This window comes from Microchirus variegatus (genome assembly GCF_963457635.1).
Source record: "Microchirus variegatus genome assembly, chromosome: 21".
NCBI classification, from domain to species: domain Eukaryota; kingdom Metazoa; phylum Chordata; class Actinopteri; order Pleuronectiformes; family Soleidae; genus Microchirus; species Microchirus variegatus.
In genome coordinates, this window is record NC_139822.1 from 16,414,236 (window position 1) to 16,428,451 (window position 14,216).

Genomic DNA, 14,216 nt, shown 5'->3' on the forward strand with positions numbered 1-14,216 from the left:
TGACACAAAAATCGGGCCAGGAAATGACATTCTGATAGAAAAGACGGTTGGAAATGGCGCCATTTTGAAATTTACTGTATTTGGCTGGTGGGATTTTTCAAAAGAAAGAGCTTTATTTTATATTTACAGTCAAAGGTTGGTAAGTAGAACATAAGGTTCTTTGGCTTGTCCTCATAGGAGAAGCCAAGAACCTTTTTAAAATTCAGGAAAGGGGTTTTAAAGGGTTCTCTGGATCAAAATGGTTCTTACTGGAACCCTTAGTGTTCTAAAGAACCCTGCACATGGTTCCAGGTAGAACCTCAGCCCTTGTAGAAGAACCCTTTTGGAACCCTTATTTCTAAGAGTGGAGGAGTGGAGTTCCCTGAGGGTCGGAGGTCAGTGCTGCGAGAGTTGAATCACCCCGAGTTCACTCGCTTATCTGCAGGTTCCACGCTTTGTCTGACTTGTTGTGTTGCGCATGCAGAGATGTGTGCGTGTGTGTGCACGCGTGTGTGCGCGTGTGTGTCTAATCACTCCCTCGATTTCATACACAAATGCACGCGTCTCTCCCTGCACACACACAAATCAGCGAGGCATGGAAAACACAGGCACTCCCTCTCATGCAAAAGAGCCGTGATTGTGTCAGTGCAACAGGCGCGCTGCCAGACTGAGGGGGAGTGAAAAAGTTAATCGTTGGGAGGACGGGAGGACGGGAGGGGAGGAAGGGAGGAGGAGGAGGGGCCCACAGGTGCCGTGCCTTGAGCCTGGGGGAGGAGTGGAGTGGAGTGGAGTGGAGTAAAAAAATCAGGGAGAGGCAAGTGGATGCGGTTGGAGAGAGTTGAGGAGGACGGAGGTGGGGGGAGGTTAGCTGTTTTCTGAATCTTCTTTCCTCGTCTGTTATGAGGATGGGTTTATAACAGTCACTGGCCCCCAAAACAGGGCAAGGAAGCCAGGAGCGTAATGGAAAAGGCTAGAGGAGGAAGGGGGGGAGGAGGGGGGAGGAGGGGGGGGTGGGGGGGGCATGACATCCAAATGTGTCAACAAAAGGAACTGAAGCATTTGGTCAAAGATATCCGATCCACGACGTGAGCTTTGCCGACTGCACGATAAATGCTTTTTTATGAAAGATTCTTCACTTTTGTTGCTTCTCCCTCTCGTGCACATTAAATTAGTTCCTCTCAAAAACACAGGAGGAAAAAAAAAAAAAAAAAGAGGAGGGAAGGGAAGAGGGGAGAGGGGAGAGCAGGCTGGTAGATTGTATTTGCTCAGCAGAATTTAATATGAGAGAGAGCTGGAGGTGCTTTTTCTTCTGGGGGCCAATTCCCCCCAGAGACACATCCATCTCTGGGAGATGTTTGGGAGGACAAAGGGAGGACTGCCCTCAAGGCTCAGCCCAGGCGTGCTTAAACACACACACACACACACACACACACACACACACACACTGATATCAACAGTTATCAACAGCACACATAGACCGTGCATTCACACAGGCTAAGTGCTCAGACAGAGACGGCCTTGTCCGACGACAACTGCGGACTACGGTCAAACAGAAGGAGGAGGAGGAGGAGAGAAGGAGTCGAGAGGTGACATGATTGAGAGGAGGTAGAGATGCGGAGTGAGTGAAGGCATGAAGTGAAAAAAGAGGGAGCGTTTAATAGAAAGTGACACAGTGAAGGGGAAAGGGTGGTCGTAGTGAGCGGTATAACGCCCAGAGGCGATTCTAGAGTCTGTAGGGGCCCCTAGGCAAAAGTTTCCGAGGGGGCCCTTCCAACCACTGTTTGTTTTTTTCCAAAATGAATGAAATAACTAAAAAGTTATGTGGAAATATAAATGTAAAGAACAATAAAATACTGTAAATAGCTTTTAAAAAAACATATATAAACTGAGTAAAAATGCATTACACTGTAAATAATCCTCTTCGTTTTCCAAATTGCAGACTGATAACTTCACACAGGTTAAAGTGAGGTGGGGCCCCTTTAGGGGGAGGTTTCCTACTGAGATGTCATTGCAAATCGCCCATTGTTGTTTAAGGGGGACGGGGAGGCGGCTGGTCACTGCACATTTCAGTAAAAACAGCCCTCAGGCTCCGAGTGTCGGGGGCCCCCTATCAGCCCGGGGGCCCCAAGCAGTTGCCTGCCTTGCCTGTTCACAAGCTGCGCCTCTGGTAATGCCCCATGACAGCAGCATGGAGACTTGTTTACATACGGCAGGTTCGCTCGACAAGGCTGCTAGTCCTACACTTTAGTCACTGTCAATCATCTGATCTGCATAATGAGCTTATCTAAATATCGAAGCGTACCTTAGCATGTCCAAAACAACTTTTATGCAAATGTATTTAGGGAATTGGATAATTATGTTTTGGTTAGCCGGTATAAAAAGTCGATCTAGTGCGAAACCCTCGGAGATTTAATGCCCTGGAACGGCCCCGAGACTTTGCTTAGTTCATTTCCTGTTCCTGGAGGAGGCAATGAGAGATAATAAGCTCTCGCTGCTACGCTCGCTGCTCTTGATGATGTGGTCACACAGCTCCACTAATATGGCAATCAGAGCTTTAGGAGTTTTAGAAAGAAGGGGGCGCGACAGAGAGGGAGAGTCTTAATAGAGAGAGAGTCAACCCAACCCCCCCCCTCCCCCCAGAGAGTGCTCTCTGAAGAACTGTGTTGAAAACATGTCATCGAGGATCACAAAATGCCTCGGCAAACCCCCCCGAAAGGAGATTGCTCATCTTCTTGTCTGAAGTGACAGATGAGAGTGAACCTCCCCCCCTCCCCCCTCTCTGTTGTGGTAGTGTGGCACAGTCGAGTCAGTCAGTCACATGTACAGCGAGAAAAAGCCTCAGTGCCCTGGAGGAGGAATGTGGGCAAGACGCGCGGCCGTCGACAGAAACTTGGAAAGATCACGTTTCTGTGCCATCGGGGTTTCCACAGCGTTGTTGCAACGCAACTGTGATGGGTTATGAGGAGAGACGTCACCAGAGTCTACGTCCCGTAAAGCCATTTTACTTTAAAGGGGATAAATTATGCCAAAAATCTACTTTTTAATCATTTTAATAATTGAATATATTTGGGACTCTGGAATAGGCAAAGTGTGAAAAAGATGACTTGCGCAGGTACAATTCCTAGAATTGTTATCAATTTACTTTGTCCGTAAAAAAAAAAGAAACGTGAGAGTGCAGGCGACGACAATAGTATCCGGGAGAGCGGAAGTCCGCAAAGTGTTGTATTCTTGGCTGCACAGTGCAGCACAGAGTTCTACACAAACTTCCAGCCTCAGAGGATTTACGTGTCCAGTGGATACATGTTATATATGACGGCAATGTGCCGGCTAGAGTCGGCAAAAGATGGCTATTCCAAATGCTAACTGCTGTTAGCTGCCGGAGCTTTTCCAAATGCTAACTGCTGTTAGCTGCTGGAGCTTTTCTAAATGCTAACTGCTGTTAGCTGCCGGAGCTTTTCCAAGTGCTAACTGCTGTTAGCTGCCGGAGCTTTTCCAAATGCTAACTGCTGTTAGCTGCCGGAGCTTTTCCAAATGCTAACTGGTGTTAGCTGCCGGAGCTGTTCCAAGTGCTAACTGCTCTTAGCTGCCAGGGCTTTTCCAAATGCTAACTGCTGTTAGCTGCCGGAGCTTTTCCAAATGCTAACTGCTGTAAGCTGGCGGAATTTTTTCAAGTGCTAACTGCTGTTAGCTGCCGGAGCTTTTCCAAATGCTAACTGCTGTTAGCTGCCCGAGCTTTTCCAAATGCTAACTGCTGTTAGCTCCCGGAGCTTTTCCAAGTGCTAACTGCTGTTAGCTGCCGGAGCTTTTCCAAATGCTAACTGCTGTTAGCTGTCAGAGCTTTTCCAAATGCTAACTGATGCTGACGTAGTTTCCTGCGTCTCATTTGCATTTAAAGAGACAGGCGCTCAAAACCGAGCGTTCTGAACAGGGTGATTGAACTGCTGTGGTGCTTCATCCTTAAGGTTTTTTGACCAAAGCATGTCACAGGCATGTTCATTAGGACACCAGGGAACTTAACTTGTAGAAATAGGCCATAATATGAGTCCTTTAAACGTTACAGTGCAGCAAACCTGCTACTACAGCGTGCGTTTACACAGAAACCAATAAAATAGAGGGGGTGTGAGTGATTCATAACACAATCCTGTAGCTGAAACCAAACTTAAACGTGACTGCTACTGCAGCTCCGCTCACATCATCCCCCCCCCCCACCCCACCCCCATCCACAGCACTCCCAAAAAAAAAAATCATAAACAGATCCTCATCTATTCTTCGTACACGCAGGTTCTGCCCGGGTCACGGTTAACCCAGCAGCCGTGGTCGGGTCGCAGATACGCGTGACCAACGTTATTACACACTTTACCCAATTACCTCGTAAGACTGCCGAGTGGCGCGCACACACACACACGCACACACACACACACACACGTCAGAGCGTGGCTACAGGGGTTGTCAAGTGCACAGACTGGATACTGACAAAGTGCACTGAGGTTTGTCCAGATCCAGCTGGCTTTGGGCCATGATACAGGTGCCCCCCCCTCCCCCCTCCCCCCCTCCACAACTCCCCTAAGCCCTTTCCACCCTACCCTACACTCCCCGCCTCCCCTCACACATGTCACCGTGACCCTCCACAACAGGTGCAGTAGGTTAGGCTGCAGGCCTCGACATGCAAGGAAACAGACTGTTATTGTGGGCCTTCCTTCCATCATCCTCCTCCTCCACCTCTCTCTCTCCACTCCACTCAGCCCCGGGGAGCAATCGAGAGGTCCAACCTGAACACGTAACCTGAGTGCAGCTCCTCGGTATTGTGCAAGGATGTTGAAAAGAGGAGGAGGAGGAGGAGGGGGAGGAGGGGGAAGAAGTGGAGGATATGTGGCACATGCAGAGGATTGGACAGCTCTGCAGTGTGTGTGTGTGTGTGTGAAACAACAGATTCCTAACCCTGTGGCACACACCAATGCAGGAGGTCATTGCTTCTACACGTCGCAGAGAGTCTGCTCGCATGCGTGCACATAAAGTTTCTCATGAATTTGTCTTTTTTTTTTTTTTTAAAGTGAATACGCTCTACTGTTTTTTTTTTTTGTTTTTTTTTCTGCACAGTTAAAACTTTGCAGCCCGACTGGATTTCATTATGAGAAATCCAGATGTGCTTCTTCTTCTACTTCTTCTTCTTTGGCCGACAGAGATTGTCTTCAGCTGTGTATGACACGGCTGCTGGCGTCGTCCGCACACACACACACACACACACACACACACACACACACACACACACACACACACACACACACACACACACACAGAGAGAGAGCGCAGACGGAGAAACAACGCCTCAGGGTTAAGACTCTGTGCTCTGCTCTCTCACTTTCTCTCTCACTCCTTTGTCTCGTTCTTTTTTACCTTACTTACTCACACTTTATTCCTGTCTCACTCCTGTTGTCTTTATTCTCAATTCAACCCCCTTCTCTGTCGTTCTCCTTTCCCTCTCTGTGTTTGATTGCGTTCCTTTTCTCTATCACATCATCTGCTAGGAGAGACTAAGGGGCCAATTCCAATTCCTATCTTAACCCTCAAGCTCAAATCTTAACTGGCCCTCAAAACCAAATGTTGAGGGTTATTTTGTCACTTAGAAATGGGACACCCCTTAAATGCAGATACGTCTTCAGACTGTAGGGGGCAGAATAACGCGAAATAAGCTGCATTCTTCTTTTTTAACTCCAAAAAAGAAGAACGTATTTACGTCACGATTATTTATTACGATCCGTTTGTCAGTCAAGTTATTAGGTTGTCAGTTAGTTATAAGATGATACTCATACAAATACCACAACCACGGACATATTCAGCTGAGAGTTACCACACACCACGGCTTATTGAAGGGTAAACCATAGCATCGTAAAATAAAAAATAAATGTTACGTAAGTAATCAATAATATGGGCCTAAACTAAGATAATACATTTAATTTTCATCATTTTTATATCTCTATTAGCAAAGAAAATACTTAATTTGTAGCGTACTCGTTTTTCCGCTGCTTTTCGGCGCCATCTTTGTTATGGAAAAACACGCATTGCAATGCATTCTGGGTAGCCCTTGCTCCCAAGGGTGGTCTCGGAAAATCTCAATATTGAGGGCGATGCAGCCCTTAAGCTCGGCCCTCGACTTAATTTCTCTGAGAATCGGGGACAGCACTTGCACTAGAGGGAGCGCAGCATTTCTGAGATTGAGGGTTAAGATTGAGGGTTAAGCAAGAAATTGGAATTCACCCAAAGTCCTTCTGACCAGTGACAGGTCGTCAGAGGGGTATGAGGGAAGCCGGGCTCCAGAAAGTCTGCCCCTATACCTACTTTGACACTGGCTGCACTCTTTCTTTTCTTTTCTTTTCTTCCTGCAGCCCGTATGAAAGCGCAATATCAAATTAGTCTTAGAGTCTTCAAAGACAGACAGCTATAGGTGTCACTATCATCTCTCCGGGCCACGCTTGGTTTGGAATGATCAACACATGTCAAGGCTCCTCTTGCTTCTTGTTATGAAGCAAGAGGATAATAGTGAGGTTATTTCTCTATGTGTTTATTACAGCACCACAGGTTAATAAACACAGGAAGGTGGATATGATCACAGCTGATTTTACGCACACCTTTGAGAAAGCTATAGTTCAATAACCGTCTTATATTGTGCCATGAAATAAAGGTGACCTCAAAAAACCCACTGGATAGTTGTGTTATTGTGCCCTCTATTGACTTGAATACGCCATTGCATTGTACAAAATGTTTTTTTTTTTCAGCTTATCAGCAAAAAAACTAAACTTTAAATAGGTGGAATGATGGTTTGAGGACATAATTCACAGGATGAACCCGGACTAATAGGACTTTTAATTGTCTCGTTCGCCTCAGTGAGAAGAGGTCAAGGGTCACGGCTGTTGTTTTGCTTCCACGCCGCAGCCGGGACAACACCATGGTCTAGACAGAGAGCATGCAGACCCCCTTCCTTGTATTGTTTGTTGGTGGTTTAGTCGCAGAAGAAAAACAGGATACAGCGCGACACAGACTGTGAAAAGAAAGAGAGAAAGAAATGCCCCAGGAGGAATAAAAAAGGCTTCCTGCCTTTAGATGTTTCCACTCACGCTGACAGATTTATTGTCAGGTTTACCTTAAATGTAAAGATAATGTGTCCCACTGTGCTGCACTGCTTTTATTATTTCACATGGTGGCAGCACCACATTGTTTATAGGAAAAAGTCATTTCAGCACTTCCCTCCCTGTCCATTCATACGCTCAGTAAACTCAAATTATTGAGTTTATGAGTCAATTTATTTATTGACTTTATTGGCTTATTTTAGCGCGTCGTGGTGAAAAACAGGATGTAGGGTTTATTTTCTGAATAATCCCAGATGTCTGGGGGAAAGTTTGACGCTTTGGGGGAACGAAGGCAGGAAACGGTGTTGTCAGAGCGACGGAGGAAAAAATAACGATTTTAAAGGTTTAGTTTGACATTTTAGGGAAATATGTGTATTCGCTGTCTTGATGTAGACAGCGAAAACATACACACATAGACATATGGAGGTAAACATATAAATAACAGCCCCATTAAAGGTGCATTATGTAATAAATCTAAAGCAATTGGCCATTAAATCCTCCTAATATGTCACAGAGACTCAGGAATAATATTCATATTGTTGTGTAAATTCTCTATATAGAGAAACTTCTGCCAGCCGACACATTTTTATTTTCGTTACAAGGAAAAGGTCAATCATCACAGGAGCAACTCCCCTTTCGCATTCCTCCAATAGACAAAGAGTCTGCCATTCCAGGCAGTGTTTTCACACCCCTTTGTCTACTGTAGGTATCGGGGAGCCGACTTCCTGCGGATGTTGTAGGAAGGTGTCAGTTCAGGCTAGACACAATACACAATATACAATACACTATACTCAAAGGACCTGGTATTCTTTGTTTGGCAGGTATAGAGTGATGGGCAGTTCGGTATTTTGAATTTGAGTGTAGTAACCGTTTTTGGCCACATTCTTACATATGGTGCCTTTAAGTATCTATATGGGATCGAAATAAAGCCAAGACCTGCAGCAAATTAACCTTAGTTAATCTTGGTTTGTGGAAAAATGTTGTCGATACGTAGGATGCTATCACCTGTTCCCGAGTCAAGGTGACTTTAAGTCAATGAGCTTTTGAAGATGCTTGTAAATGAGAGTTGAACAGAGCCAGATGCTCTACATAGGAAATGGGCTGCATGAGTGGCAGCCATCTTTTCCTCTGCGTTTAACAAGAAAGTATAAATGTTGGAACCATTTCTTCCCAGTTTATCTCTGAACGTTGCTTTTTCATTATCCTCTCAACACTCACAATCTCTGACGTGTGTTTTACACGTCAAGAAAACACAAGTATTTACACAGCACAGAACCGACTCTCCCCCTAATTTGACCTGTGTCTACTTTCCTTTGGCCTCCGTGTCTGCATGTACGCACACGCCAGCTATGGTAATGATGTCAGCTCATTGCTTCACCTTCATAAAGGTCAGAGAACTCATACATTTCTCACATTCTTGCTCTTACGAGCCCATCCTAAAAATCTGTGTCCCAGACACGACGTTAAGCACTGATCGTTTTCCCCCGGCCAAGGTGGTTGTTTCACCTCGATGTCTGAGTTAGCGCCACTGTAATTATGTCAGAATTTACTGCTCCGAAACACAGGTTGTGACATTCCTCTTACAGCTGGAGGTCTATTTGTAAATGTGGCACCTTCTTTCCCTGCAGGGTTCCTCCAGCAAAACCTACTGAAAGCACGAGAAACGTCTATTTTTTAGCCACAGGTGTATGTTTTTAAGTGTTTAGCGTTAGCGCAAATTAGCGTTCGCTAATTCAGGGTCAAATTTATCCGGTTTGAGATGTAAAACTGATCAAATCATTGGCTGCTAAGAGCATGTTAATAGAACTGATGCAAATTATTGTTTTGTTACACAATAAAAGACTGAAAATTTGAATGTATTTCCGTAATTGACGGCGACTCAAAGAAAACCTGTTGTTTTGCCTCTATTTTCTTTCCACTTCCAAGAAGATAGCAATCGTTTTTAGACACCAACCCGAGAAGAAAGTGACTCCAAACTAATTTAATTTCCATAAATATAATGACATACAATGAAAAGTGAACCCTAATAACAAAAATAAATTAGCATTTTAGCGTAAATTAGCGCAAGGTAGCGTTTGCTAATACAGGGTCAAATTTATCCGGTTTGAGATGTAAAACTGATCAAATCTTTGGCTGCTAAAAGCATGTTAATAGAACTGATGCAAATTAGTGTTTTGTTACACAATAATAAAAAAATGTTTTGAATATATTTCCGTAATTGATGGCGACTCAAAGAAAAACCTGTTGTTTTGCCTCCATTCCTTCCACTTCCAAGCAGATAGTAATCGTTTTTAGACATCAACCCGAGAAGAAAGTGACCCCAAACTCATTTAGATTACATAAATATAATGACATACAATGAAAAGTGAACCCTAATAACAAAAAATAAATTTTGCGTTTTAGCGTAAATTAGCATTAGCGCAAAGTAGCGTTTGCTAATTCAGGGTAAAATTTATCCAATTTGAGATGTTTTGGCTGCTAAGAACATGTTAATAGAACTGATTCAAATTGCGTTTTTCGCAATAAAAGACTAAACATTTGAATATATTTCCGTAATTGACGGCGGCTCAAAGAAAACCTGTTGTTTTGCCTCCATTTTCTTTCCATTTCCAAGAAGATAGCAATCGTTTTTAGACACCAACCCGAGAAGAAAGTGACTCCAAACTCATTTAGATTGCATAAAGAAATATGACGACATAGAATGAAAACAGAGGTCAAATCGGTCTGTACGAGAACAAAACAAAGTCTTAAATTTTCTGAATGTGTTTAAGCTGCAACCTAAATGAAAACCACGTGAATGATGACATTCAAACTAGCCATTATTACTTTAAATGTTTATTGTGACTTACATTTTTTTGGGCCAGGAAGACACGGAGACGTACGCTGGTCAGTCGGATCCAGTCGTTTTTGCTAACAAGGAGACACAATGACAGCGAGTGTGTTAAGAACCTTTGCGTTTCCAACAAATAAAACCATAACATGAAGTTGTGCTCATATGAAATAAATCATCGCGGGGTTGCATAACAAAGAGAGCAGATGAGGTATTGTTCGTGTCTGGACACCGCGATCCACATCAAACCTAATCTGCCAGTAAATCTGAGCCCTTTGCCTGCGACAGGGCCAAGCCCAGTGAGGTCCACATATACAATCGTCACATACGTACAAGGCTCGGTTCAGTTAATCTACTTGACAAATGCCTCCCGGCTACACCCACTCGGACAGAAAATCTGGGTTATACGGCCTCTCCCTCTACTCATGTACTGTAACTGTAGACCGCTCTCAATTATCTCACGTGTGAAAGGGAGGATACACTAGGGAAGCGCTGCGCTGGAATGGGACTGAAAGAGTTGGTCAGCGGTCCACTTCATGTAGTGCTGGAGCACAGCAGTCAAACAAGTGGACAAGGTCATGGAGGGAGAGGCAGCCAAAGGAACCCAGAAACCTCACGTGTCGTTACAGCTAATGTGGTTCTTTATCTTAGTTATTTATCACTCTCGCATTTATTTTATCCACCATGACACAAACGCTCACACACGCACCGCAGATTTAGCTTTTAAACCTTGCTCCTTTCAGATTGTTTTAACGGGGCAGCCTCAAATTTCGCTTAACAATTAGGCATGAGCCGATACGATACTGAGGATTGGTATCGGTCTGATACTGGTCAAAATCATTGGATCGGGTATCCATAAACACGTGAATAAATTCCAGCAATTTACCTTTATGGGAGAAGATCATTTTGTTCCACAGGTGGAGAATTATGTCTTTAAAAAAGCCTGAAATGACACAAATGTGTTGTTAACAACTTCTGTATCGGACTGATATCGTGTGAGATATCGGTATTGTGCCACATGTGTTGACAATTGCCATTTGAAGTTCATAAATACCATTCATTTAATATGTAATAATTGCATAATAATTGTTTCCCCAGTTGCACTTAAAGCTTCAGTGTGAAACATCTAACTTCACCATCGGGTGGCGGTACACGTCTGGACGCATTGCTCAAAAATATCATTAATTTCAGTGAGGACATTAATAAGATAACTGTTAAGGTTTAAGTTTAGTGATAAGTGATGTTAAAGGTGCCATTTGTAAGAATGTGGCCAAAAACAGTTACTACATTCAAATTCAAAATACAGAGGTCTTTTAGGTTTCTTTTTCTGACATAACTGGCAACCCGTGGTTGCTCGGCAGCTGAGACTCTACTGACTGCAATGATTGCATGCCAAAAACATGATTTCAAAACATAAACATGATTTGCAGCCTGCAAAATATTTTTTTGAATGCAAATATTTTGTCTGTACTGTTGTTGTTGGTGAGTTCAGTTTGTTATATGAACATTATTCCTGAGTCTCTGTGACATATTAGGAGGATTTTATGCTTTAGATTTATTACATAATGCACCTTTAAATATAAAATAGCGTCATATTTTACGGGAATTCGTCCTATACGTCTATGTCGTGATGCGGTGAACCCCAAAGTATTACTAAGGATCCTCTGGGAACCATGAATAATGAGAGGCTTTGAGTTCATAAATGCAATAATTTGTCACAGGCAAAGGGCTCTAAGTCCAACAAATTAGATCTCGTATGTCGTGCACTTCCCATAAATGTGAGAAAACATTGAAATGACCCCAGATATCGCATATTTACATGTCACTTGTTTCCCACTCACTCACTCACTGACCAGACATCTGCTTAGATTTACATCCTCTCCCCATTACTGCATAGAAAACAACAATTTACAGACTACAAAGCCAAAGTGGCATACCTCACCCTTGGGGTTGTTTGAACCCGCTGAACCCTTAAAGGTTCAACCAGGACTGATTTTTAGCCAGAAGAAGAAGCAGAAGACGGAGGAGGAGGAGGAGGAGGGGACTGGTGAAGCAATGTGTTGCTGCTCCGCTGCCGTGACGACTCTGTGGGTTCTGCAAAACAGAAAGAAGATGACTGCAGGAGACCTGGTGGTGTCAAAACACGTTATTATAGTCCCTTGCAAGGACAACAGCAACTGCACCAGGGGGAAAACAGAGAAAGTGGAGGGGGCCAAAGAGAAAGAAGACAAAATGCTCAGTGTTTGCCTGCTTTAATCTGCTACACGAGAACTTCCTGGAAGTTTCCTTCCGACTATTTCCAAAACGTAAAAAAAAAAAAACTACAACGCTCCACACGATTAAAGCGAGAAACAAAAACAGTTGTGAGTCCAGATGGACGGCAGTCATGGAAAAGAGTCATCACGGCCGTGCATTTCGTCTTCAAAGCGCCGCGTCAAAAGGAAATCATTGTCTTTGCATCTGTTAATGGTTTTGACTAATTCTCCGAAATGTTTTGATTTGTTCACACCTCTTTGTCATGTACCAGATTTTCTCCGCCTCTCCCGTTGTGCAAAAGAAAACAATGACTTCATGTGTTCTGAGTTTGAAAACGGGACGATCATTAGTGTACGCGTTGCTTCGTCTCCGCGCTAAATGCTTCCCTTTGGAAGCAAACTGCACTGGAGAGCCCATCACTTTGGCCTGAGTGTGAGCAGTCCAACACCTTGTAGTGTTGTGTCGGTCATGAATGATTCGCTCGAAAGAACGAATCATTCGAGTGAGCGAACTGAATGGGATCACTTCATGAACTGATTCGTTCCTTTCTTAGTTCAGTCGAGTTCAGCAGCGATCGTGGCGGCCGGGAGTGGAACTGCCGCGTTCTGTGAATCACTCGCGAAGTCGTTCGCCGGCGCCGTCACTCACTCGTGAATCTTCGGCAAACGACGCCAGCCAAAGTGCGCCGAGCGGGGAGGGAGTGACGAGTAAGAAGAACTGTGTCTGCCGTGCTGCTGCGATTCGTTCGCTCTGTCAGTCACCGACTCAGTCGTGATTCGCGTACGAACTGACACACAGAGAACTGGTGAACTGTGGCGGTGGACGTGAATCTCGTTCGCGATGTCACTCACTCACTGACCCGCGCACATACTGACACACACTGAACCGTGGCTGTTGACGCGAATCTCGTTCGCGGAGTGGACGCGAATCTCGTTTGAGGAGGGGACGCGAATCCCGTTCGCGGAGCGGACGTGAATCTCGTTCGCGGAGTGGACGTGAATCTCGTTCGCATCACGAACGAACTGACACACAGAGAACTGGTGAACTGTGGCTGTGGACGTGAATCTCGTTCGCGATGTCACTCACTCACTGACCCGCGCACATACTGACACACACTGAACCGTGGCTGAGGACGTGAATCTCGTTCGCGGAGTGGATGTGAATCTCGTTCGCGGAGTGGACGTGAATCTCGTTCGCAGAGTGGACGTGAATCTCGTTCGCGGAGCGGACGTGAATCTCATTCACGGAGTGGACGTGAATGTCGTTCGCGGAGTGGACGTGAATCTCGTTCGCGGAGTGGACGTGAATGTCGTTCGCGGAGTGGACGTGAATCTCATTCGCGGAGTGGACGTGAATCTCATTCGCGGAGTGGACGTGAATCTCGTTCGCGATGTCACTCACTCACTGACCCGCGCACATACTGACAAACACTGAACCGTGGCTGTGGACGTGAATGTCGTTCGCGTAGTGGACGTGAATCTCGTTCGCGGAATGGACGTAATTCTCATTCGCGGAGGGGACGTGAATCTCGTTCGCGGAGGGGACGTGAATCTCGTCACTCAATGACCCGCGCTCAGGGAACGAATTCGGTGAACGAATCTTTTGAACGAATCATTTTAATGAACGGATTCTAGTGATTCAGTACACTCAAATTAACTGCCGTTCCCCATCACTAACACCTTGCGTTCGCAGATAAGCTGGAAGCGAAGATGATAACTGTGCGCTTGGAAGAAAGAGAAAACACAACCCCCTGAGCTCATCCTTGGAGATGATTCCGGTGTGCCACACGCCGTCCACTCAACGCGCACTCGACTCCGCCGTGTCGCCATCCTCCTTCGTATCAGTGCGCTCTCCAACCCGTCGCTCACACACATCTACAGCAGAGAAACACCTCATCGCCAGCGCCCTGACACCTCCACGACAGCACTGATAGAGGAATGGGTGACAGATAGAGGTTTTCCCCAACGCTCTGTGTCTCAGAACATCATTATTAAACACACGCAGAGCAGTTATTACGCTCCTGCAAA